Genomic DNA, 11,335 nt, shown 5'->3' on the forward strand with positions numbered 1-11,335 from the left:
GGGCTTCTTGTGCCCCTCCTCACTGATAGAGCATGAGACTGAGAAAGTCCTTGATCAGAGTAAACATTACTTAGCAACAAATAAAAACATTGGTGTGTTATCAGCACTGTTGTCAGACTAAAGTTGAAAACACAGCACTGCACCAGCTACTAAGAAGGAGAAAAATGACTGCTACTGCTGAACCCAGGATCGGGGGCACAGGTTATCTTGTCTTCTCTCCTTCCAGTTGCATGCAGTGACATTAGAAGAAACAGATGGACCCAGTCCATTAATACATGCCTCCATAGCTGGTGTTGCCACCACGGTTTTGGGGTTTTGATAATGGGATGGCCTACATGGCACCAGTTTTGCTGGTGTCTCATGGGATTCACCTTTCTCAAAGGGGGAAGAGGGTCTTTGCTCAGGAGATAGTGGGGCTCATTGACAGAGCTTTAAACTGGACACGATGGGGGAGGGGAATGATATCAAGCTCTCCTGTGACAAGCTGTGGGATGAGACACCAAGTTTAGAGGGGTGGGGTGCTAGTGAGGATCCTCAGCTGGTGGCTCTAAGATGTGTTGGTCACACTGGAGCACACTTGAAATCTCACGGAGATGAGGAAGGGGCACCTGAGGAAATAGGAGCCAACAAGGAAACACCAGTAAAACACTCCAAAGGAATTAAGAGGTTGTCCTGGGTTCAGCTATAGCAGTCATTTTTCTCCTTCTTAGTAGCTGGTGCAGTGCTGTGTTTTTTAACTTTCAGCCTGGGAACAACGCTGATAACACTGATGTTTTTAGTTGTTGCTCAGTAATGTTTACTCTGACCAAGGACTTTCTCAGTCTCATGCTCTGCCAGGGAGGAGGGGAAGCTGGGAGGAAGCAGAGACAGGACGCCTGACCCAAACTAGCCAAAGGGGTATTCCATACCACAGCACGTCATGCCCAGTATATAAACCGGGGGGAGTTACCCGGAAGGCCCAGATCACTGCTCGGGTCGGGCTTGGTATCGGTCGGCGGGTGGTGAGCAATTGTATCCTCTCCACTTGTTATTTCACTAATCATTATTATCATTGGTGGTAGCAGTAGTGGTTTTGTATTATACCTTAGTTGCGGGACTGCTCTTATCTCAACCCGTGGGAGTTACATTCTTCCCATTCTCCTCCCCATCCCTCCGGGAGCGGGGGGAGGAAGGGGGGGAGTGAGCGAGCGGCTGTGTGGTTCTGAGTTACCGGCTGGGCTGAAACCACGACAGAGGTGTTCCATTAAGAAGGTGACAAGACCGACAGTCCAGCTGAAGTGCCTCTACACCAGTGCACGCAGCATGGGCAACAAACAGGAGGAGTTGGAAGCCACCATGAAGCTAGAAAGCTAAGACCTGGTGGCCATACTGAAACCTGGTGGGACAGATCCCATGAGTGGAGTGTGGCTATTGATGGCTACAGGCTGTTCAGAAGAGATAGGCAAGGAAGGAAGGGAGAAGGAATTGCCCTCTACATCAAGAGAGGGATAGTGTGAAGAGTTGTTTCTGAAGAATAGACATGAGCAGGTCGAAAGCTTGTGGGTAAGAATCAGGGACCAAGGCAACAAAGGAAACCTTGTGGTTGGTGTCTACTACAGGCCACCCAATCAGAGGGAGACTATTGATGAAGCCTTCTTACTCCAGCTACAGGAGGCATCACGCTCACAGGCCTTTATCCTGCTAGGGGACTTCAACCACCCTGACATCTGCTGGAAAATTAGCATGGCAAGCTGTAGGCAATCCAAGAGACTCCTGGAGTGCATTAAGGATAACTTCTTAAGCCAGGTAATAGACAGCCCTACCAGGGGGGATGCAATACTGGACCTGATGGTCACCAATGTGAGCAAGCTAATCAGTGATGTCAAGATTGGAGGCAGCCTGGGCTGCAGTGATCATGTACTCGTGGAGTTCACAGTCCTGAGGGAGGTGGGGCAGGCAAAGAGTACAGTCAGGACCCTGAATTTTAGGAAAGCCAACTTCCAGCTCTTCAAGGAATTAGTCAATAGGACCCCCTGGGAAACTGCCCTCAGGGACAAGGGAGCAGAACAGAGCTGGCAGATCTTTAAGGATGCTTTCCATAGAGAAAAATGCTCGTGATCCCCAGGTGTAAGAAATTGAGTAAGGAAGGCAAGAGGCCAGCATGGCTGAGTCGAGAGCTGCTGGTCAAACTAAAGGGCAAGAAGGAAATGCACAGGCAATGGAAGCAGGGACAGGTACCCTGGGAAGAGCATAGGGACACTGCCCAGTTGAGCAGAGATGGGGTCAGGAACACCAAGGTGCAGCTGGAGCTGAACTTGGCAAGGGATGCAAAGAATAACAAGAAGGGCTTCTACACGTACGTCAACCAGAAGAGGAAGGTCAAAGAAAGCGTGCCCCCCGTGATGAGCAAAACTGGTAAACTGGTGACAATGGACAAGGAGAAGGCTGAAGTACTCAACAACTTTTTTGCTTCAGTCTTCACTGGCAGGCTCTCTCCTCACATCTCTCAAAGTGGATGAACTGCAAGGCGGGAACTGGGGGAGCAAAGTCCCTCCCACTCTAAGCGAAGATCAGGTTTGTGACCATTTCAGGAAACCGAACATACATAAATCTACGGGACCTGATGAGATCCATCTCAGAATCCCAAGGGAATTGGCTGATGTAGTTTCCAAGCCACTCTCCATGATATTGGAGAAGTCATGGCAGTCAGGTGGGATCTCTGGTGAATGGAAAAAGGGCAATATCACACCATTTTTACAAAGGGTAGAAAGGAGGACCCTGGGAACTACCAACCTGTCAGCCTTACCTCTGTGCCTGGGAAGATCATGGAACAGATCCTTCTAGGAGCTACGCTAAGGCACATGGAGGATAGGGAGGTGATTCGAGACAGCCAGCACGGCTTCACCAAGGGCAAGTCCTGCCTGACCAACCTAGTGGCCTTCTATGATGAAGTTACTACATCAGTGGACAAAGGAAGGGGTACGGATGTTGTCTATCTGGACTTGTGTAAAGCCTTTGACACAGTCTCCCACAACATCCTTCTCTCTAAACTGGATAGATATGGATTTGATGGGTGGACTGTTCAGCGGATGAGGGATTGACTGGATGGTCTCATCCAGAGGGTAGTGGTCAACGGCTCAATGCCTTCATGGACACCAGTGTCCATCAGGGGTCTGTATTGGAATCAGTACTGTTTAATGTCTTCATCAGTGACATAGTGGGATTGAGTGCACTGTCAGAAACTTTGCAGATGACACCAAGCTGAGTGGTGCAGTTCACTGAAGGATGGGAAGCTATCCAGAGGGACTTGGACAGGCTCGAGAAGTGGGCCCATGTGAACCTCAAGAGGTTCAATGGGACCAAGTGCAGGGTCCTCCACCTGGGTCAGGGGAACCCCCAGTATCAATGCAGGCTGGGGGATGAAGGGATTGAGAGTACCCCTGAGGAGAAGGACTTGGGGGTACTGGTGGATGAAAGACTGGACATGGGCCTTGCCCTAAACCATGTCACCCAAGACTCCGTCCAACCTGGCCTTGAACACTGCGCCAGGGATGGAGCATTTACATCTTCCTTGGGCAACCCATTCCAGTGCCTCACCACCCTCACTGTAAAGAACTTCTTCCTTATATCTAATCTAAACTTCCCCTGTTTAGGTTTGAAGCCATTACCCCTTGTCCTACCACTACAGTCCCTAAGGAAGAGTCCCTCCCCAGCATCCTTGTAGGCCCCCTTCAGATACTGGAAGGCTGCTATGAGGTCTCCACACAGCCTTCGCTTCTCCAGGCTGAACAGCCCCAACTCTCTCAGCCTGTCTTCATACGGGAGGTGCTCCAGCCCCCTTATCATCCTTGTGGCCCTCCTCTGGACTTGCTCCAATGGCTCCAGGTCCTTTTTATGTTGAGGACACCAGAACTGTACACAATACTCCAAGTGAGGTCTCACGAGAGCAGAGTAGAGGGGCAGGATCACCTCCTTTGACCTGCTGGTCACGCTTGTTTTGATGCAGCCCAGGATATGGTTGGCTTTCTGGGCTGCGAGTGCACACTCCTAGCTCATGTTATGCTTCTCATCAACCAACACCCCCAAGTCCTTCTCTGCAGGGCTGCTCTGAATCTCTTCTCTGCCCAACCTGTAGCAGTGCCTGGGATTGCCCAGACCCAGGTGTAGGACCTTGCACTTGGCTTGGTTAAACTTCATAAGGTTGGCATTGGCCCACCTCTCAAGCGTGTCCAGGTTCCTCTGGACGGCATCCCTTCCCTCCAGCGTATCAACTGAACCACACAGCTTGGTGTCATCAGCAAACTTGCTGAGGGCGCACTCAATCCCACTGTCATTTTCGCCGACAAAGATGTTGAACAAGACAGGTCCAAACAGCGATCCCTGAGGGACACCACTCATTACTGTTTTCCAACTGGACATTGAGCTGTTTACCACAACTCTTTGCGTGCAGCCATCCAGCCAGTTCTTTATCCACTGAGTGGTCCATCTATCAAATTGATGCCTCTCCAATTTAGAGACAAGGATGTCGTGCGGGACAGTGTCGAACGCTTTGCACAAGTCCAGGTAGATGACGTCAACTGCTCTGCCACTGTCCATCATCATAGAAGGCCACCAAATTGGTCAGGCAAGATTTCCCCTTAGTGAAACCATGTTGGCTGTCACCAACCACCTCATTGTTTTTCATGTGCCTTAGCTGAAAACTACTACAGAAACAATAATTTGCCTAGAGCTAGATTAATTATTTTAATAAAATGTTACACTACTAAATACAGACATATTCCAGCCCTCTAAGGACAGCCCTAGATGTTATTTAAAAACTGATGTATCAATTGCAGTGTTGAAAAAATGGTACACTGCAAAAATGACTGCTGTGTTAAACCAGACTTTAATAGAGGACTAGAAAGCCTTTAAATTCTGCAAGTCTCAGTGGTGGATGACCATCATGTATTACCAGAGATAAAGAAGCTAAAAATCTCAATCTTACATCTGTGTATAAAGACAAAGTAAACCATGATAAAACATAAATACTCTTAATTTATAACTCATAGGGAAAAATAAACAGAAAAAGTCCCATGCAAGATATAAGTGCCCAGCATAACAAAAATGTAACTTAACTCTTTAATTTAAACTGCCAAATGAGACTAAGAAAGCAATAAGCAATTTCATCTTCCACACTTGGGGATGGAGGGGTGGTGGTGTAATTTTAATCTGTATACCTATTAACATAGTAACTGCAAAACTCGAGCAGAAAAATCTAACTGTAAACAAGCTGAAGGAAAAACCCCAAAACATTATACTTACCTGCAACTAGTTGTTTTCTTTTCTGTCTTAGTTTCTTCCTCCTGAATTGGCTGCTTCACAGTTTCACTCATATAAATTTTCAACTTTTTGGCAAATCGTTCTTTTATTCGAAATCTCTCCTTGCTAGCAGCTTCACCTATGCTATCAGCATCTTCATCATGTTTTTCTTCCTCCTTTATTGATTTAAAAGGATAAAACTTCTCCTTTAGCTTTTTTTTTACTACAGAATTTTGAATGTCAGTTTTTCAAAAAAAGATAATCCTTTAAAAAGAAACAAACCACAAAACAAACAAAACTTCATTTCAAAGCAAACCTTTCAAATATCTCTTTATTTGCTTCAGAATGAACATAAAATTAGAAATATAATAAACTTTTTTCATACACAAATTACACCTTTTTTAATCGCTAAAACCAAACAAAACCCCAAACAAACAAACAGAAACCCACCAAAAAAAAAAAACCCAACCCAAAAAAAACCAACCCTAAACCAGTCTATTCTAGACTGTAAACCCTTACAGGTCAGCAGAAGACCTCATAGCAATGCGGTACCAGTCTGGTCATTGTTCATGGATCCAGAATTTGATCAAGGCAATGCCTTAAACATTTCCTTCATTTTCCATTAAAAGGAAACAAAAATTATTAAAAAGTTTCCTGCCACAGGGCTATGCTATGGTCATGATGGGATGGAAGGGGTTTGCCTGTCAGTTTCCGTGAGAGAATTTACAAATACCACATTGATCAAAAGAAGTTGTGAAAACCAATGGAATCAATCATCCCCACTTGCTATAGAGGTACTATGCTTCCAGGCCTAGCAGAGGAAGGAGAAAGGGGATAAACCACTTCAGTTTAAAAACATTTGGAGGGAGAAATAAGTAATTCCTCTCAGCAACAAAGCAGCAGCCTGACAAGACCAGGGGATCCAAGTTTGACTACTGCACATCAAAGCTCCCCTGAAGACGGAAGCCTACCTGAATCTTCATGGAAGGATGCCAATTCAAAGACTAGATGGCACATCTCTTCATATTTATTTTGGAGTGGTGCTAATTAGCCAAATAGAAAGCATAAGATGCTATGTGATTGTAATTTTAACCACACAGAAAGAAAGGACAGACTTATAAATGGTATTTAAGAGGAGTGTACTGTATCCAGGAGACAGCCAGGACATCAGCACTTGGAGAGGAACACTCTAAAGACAGTGTATGTGTCTTGGATGTGACCGTCAGGTAGGAGGAGTAGCACAAAGACCATGTCCATAAACATGGAGGGGGAGAGGGGAAAAAAAATAAAAAGCAGCAAGAGGCACAATTTTAGGAAGGGAAGGGAGAAGAATCAAGAGTTGGATTTCAGATGTTGAATTCAAGTCACTGTTTAGGAATCTTAGAACTATCCAGCTCTGATTTTAAATTTAGACAAGAGAAGACCAGTCAGAAATAAAAAATGAAATCTGTGAATATTCAGCACAGTAAAATAGCAGAATATTGTCAATGAAATAACTGAAAGGTTTTTGGGGAGGTTTTGTTCTTTTTAAAAAGAGGAAAGAGAAAAGTGAAACAGGATCAGCATTTCACTTAATTTCCGATAAAGTTATTGTTTGCAGAGGATATAGCAGAACTTTCCAAAGGATTTGCTTACTTGATAAGTTATCGTGGAGACAGAATGACAACAGAGCTGAATGGCAGGGAGCAGAATCCAGAAAAGGAATGTGACAGGACTGTGTTCAAGGTGTTTAATAGTCAAGGATGAAGATAGACTTCTGGTGGAGGCAAGAGTGTTTCACTGAAACACAAGTAGCTGGATAGGAGAATTTCTAGAATAAAAATGGACAACTCTAGACAAATTGCAATTGCCCAGTAGTAAGCCAATTAAAAATTACAGAAACATAATAGAAGGGGTGGAGTGTCCACGGATCCTATTTGTAAATGTGAGACAAAATAGTCCAACTTCTCCAACTTAGCTGAATCCCCTGCTTCCAGAACCTTCCATTCCCCTCACTCTGCACAGGATTTCACCAGTTTCTTCTAGAAAAACACTGAGAAAATATGGTATAAATTTCCTCCTCAACCCTTCCCTCCTGCAACTCTTTTCTCCTGCCCAGTCTCTTCCTTCAGTCCCTTTTCTGTCCTCATTAACTCCATCTGATCTCATATCTTTTTAGACTCATTTTTATGAAGCCTCATTACCAGCTAATACATTAACACATTTCCAACCCAGAGTGGGCTACATGACAACTCAGAAGGGAAGCAGCTGTTCAGGTGGATGATGGTGTTCCCTTAGCGACACAGAAATGCAAAACTGTCTGTCTGGAAGCTATCACTACTTTTTGCTGTTGTTAACCAAGTGGAGTTACCCTATTCCTCTGTTTGCTCTTGGAAACAAAACTGTAACAAGAGATTTTGTGTCAGAATGACTTATGGCTACACTATCTAATATGATTTTGCCATTTGAGAAGATTATTGATTGGGGGGGTTAGCTACTCATACTATTACATGAAACTTACTATTCATTAACTACATAGCGAACAGAGAGAGGAAAAAAGTCACACAAAGGGGAAATAGAGGAAGGTCACTGTTGGAGAACAGGATGATATTTAATAGCATATAGGAAATAATAACTAGAGTTTCTCTTATATGAAAGGGCCTTGTTACTTGGGGGAGGTAGGGAGATCTGGAAGAGTTATTTGCTCATAGGATGACTATAAAACTACCAACACATTGCAACCATGTAAATGTTAAAGTGATTGTCCTGGGTTCAGCTATAGCAGTCATTTTTCTCCTTCTTAGTAGCTAGTGAAGTGCTGTGTTTTTTAACCTTCAGCCTGGGAACAACGCTGATAACACCGATGTTTTTAGTTGTTGCTAAGTAATGTTTACTCCGACCAAGGACTTTCTCAGTCCCATGCTCTGCCAGGGAGGAGGGGAAGCTGGGAGGAAGCAGAGACAGGACACCTGACCCAAACTAGCCAAAGGGGTATTCCATACCATGGCACGTCATGCCCAGTATATAAACTGGGGGGAGTTACCCGGAAGGCCCAGATCACTGCTCGGGTCGGGCTGGGTATCAGTCGGAGGGTGGTGAGCAATTGTATCCTCTCCCCTTGTTATTTCCCTTATCATTATTATTATTGGTGGCAGCAGTAGTGGTTTTGTATTATACCTTAGTTACTGGACTGCTCTTATCTCAACCTGTGGGAGTTACATTCTTCCGATTCTCCTCCCCATCCCTCCGGGAGTGGGGGGAGGAAGAAGGGGGGGAGTGAGCGAACGGCTGCGTGGTTCCGAGTTACCGGCTGGGCTCAAACCACGACAGTGATAACTGCCTGAAATGCTAGATTCTAGATATTATCTTTCAATAAAATGAAATCTAAGGAGAACATCACAGAAAAAAAAAAGCTTCCCCATTTCCTACTTCATGACATGACTATAACAGCAGCAGATTAGTTAGGCTGAAAAATAAAAATTGAAATAAATAGACCTAATATGCCCCTGTTCTATATTTCCCAAATTCAGTTCATTTAACAATGGGCTATATCTGCACATCTGAAGTATTATTAATTACCGTTCTTGGAACCTTTCTAACACTTAAATGCTCCTGCACAGCAGGAATTACAAATATGACAACTCCAAGAACCTGCTCTCATACTATGCTTTGTGGAAAAAGCAACAGGAAAAAAAGTGGAAATGGACTGTTTTCTTTTTGTTTAGGCACAAGAATGGGAAAGACTGCATTTTTCCTTCACTTCCACAGTGCATCAACTAACAGTGCAGTACCTATGCATGGTGGATAGATATGGAAAACTACTTTTCAGGATTCGGTTTGGGGAATGAGAGATTACATTCCCAGTCTAATATTACATCCTTGTCTCAACAGCAACTCAAAGAACTATCCCCATGACCTATGGCTGGAGGCAAAGACATACTTCAGCTAGCAGCCTTATTCTGCACTATGTGTGATAACGTCCTTTTAATTAAAACATAAAATCATAGAATCATTTAGGTTAGAAAAAACCCTTAAAATCATTGAGTCCAACTGTTAACCCAGCATTGCCAAGTCCACCACTAAACCATATCCTTAAGTGCCACATCTACACGTCTTTTAAATACCTCCAGGGATGGTGACTCAACCACTTCCCTGAGCAGCCTGTTCCAGTGCTTGACAACCCTTTCAGTGAAGAAATTTTTCCTAACATTCAGTCTAAACCTCCCCTGGCACAACTTGAGGCTGTTTCCTCTCATCCTATCACTTGTTACTTGGGAAAAGAGACCAACACCTACCTTGCTACAGCCTCCTTTCAGGAAGTTGAGAGTGATAAGGTCCCCCCCCCGAGCTCCTTTTCTCCAGACTAAACACCCCCAGTTCCCTCAGCCACTCCTCATAGGACTTGTTCTCTAGATCCTTCACCAGCTTCTTTGCCGCCCTTTGGACATGCTCCAGCACCTCAATGCCTGTCTTGTAGCAAGGGGCCCAGAACTGAACACAGAATTCAAGGTGCAGTCTCACCAATGCCAAGTATAAGGGGACGATCACTTCCCTAGACCTGCTGGCCACACTATTGCCGATACGAGCCAGCATGCTATTGGCCTTCTTGGCTGCCTGGGCACACTGCTGGCTCATGTTCAGCTGGCCATCAAACAGCACCCTCAGGTCCTTTTCTGCCGAGCAGCTTTCCAGCCACTCTTTCTCAAGCCTGGAGTGTTGCATGAGGTTGTTGTGGCCCAAGTGCAGGACCCAGCACTTTGCCTTGTTGAACCTCATACAGTTGGCCACAGCCCATCAATCCAGCCTGTCCAGATCCTTTTGTAGAGCCTCCTACTCTCCAGCAGATCAACACTCGCACCCAACTTGGTGTCATCTGCAAACTTACTGAGGTGCACATGACCTTTTTTAAAGAAGCAATTTCAGGGCTTTTATTAATGGTTTCTATCCTGGTTTTGGCTAGGATGCAGTTAAGTTTCTTCCTAGTAGCTGGTACAATGCCATCCAGAGCAACTGTGGTGGTGCATCCCTTCCCCTCTCTCCTGGACCCATCTGCTTCCCCAAGAATTCCTGTTAGCCTTTGCATAAATTCAAGGAGTTGGATAGCTGGGCCCCCCTAACCATTAACTCTAATCACCTAACAAAGGTGGGAAGGGGCACACAGATAACAGGAAGGCCTGGATACCCCCTTATCATATCAGGAGTTCTTTTGAGATGATAAATCATTCCCTGACAAAGATATGAGCCCAGGATGAAAATTTACACTGACTAAAGCCATTCATCTTACCACCCTATAAATAGTTGTCCCAATAGAGAACCCCTTTGAGCTCTTCTGGACCGCAGCAGGCTGCAACCCAGTTATCTCCCTCTGAGCAGGACTCCTCTCAGAATCCGTAAACACTCGAAGTTTATGAAATGGGGGGATCATCTGCCTAGGCCATTACTGTTGCTCACTGACACTAAACCCTTCGCCCATTGAGGAGTGCCGAGAAAGATGACTTGAGTATATTAATAGTAATATTACTCTTCATTGCACCCAAGGGAAATTTTTTAACATATGCATGTGTATATATGTATATACATCTATATATCCATATATCTTAGTGTGTTGTGTTAGTTTAGGTACTTAATTGTAAGTGCATGTATATTAGTTTCAATAATCAAGTGCTGTGACTCATTTTAACAATACAAACTGCTGCTAAATTACATTTGTAATCCTCTAGACATAAACTGTTGACCAAGTCTGAGACTAAGTCTAGATCCAGTCACACCTAGACTCCTCTCTGAGAGGAAGTTTAGAAAGCAAGGGGGTCCGATCTGAACTTTGTGACTCAACAGGAGGGTTTACCTTATACTTTTCACTTTCAATCCCTCTACCTCAATTTCATTTTAAATGCCATTAGATATAAACTGTTGTCCAAGTCTGAGACTACGACTAGATCCAACCACACCTAGGCTCTGTCAGGAGTTTGAGAAGCAAGGAGGTCTAGTCTGAACCTTGTGACTCAACAGGAGAGTCTCCCTTATTCTTTTGTGTTTTATTATCTGTACACATTATTTCAACTCAATTCTGTATAAAGCG

This window comes from Strigops habroptila, chromosome W, assembly GCF_004027225.2.
Source record: "Strigops habroptila isolate Jane chromosome W, bStrHab1.2.pri, whole genome shotgun sequence".
NCBI classification, from domain to species: Eukaryota; Metazoa; Chordata; class Aves; order Psittaciformes; family Psittacidae; genus Strigops; species Strigops habroptila.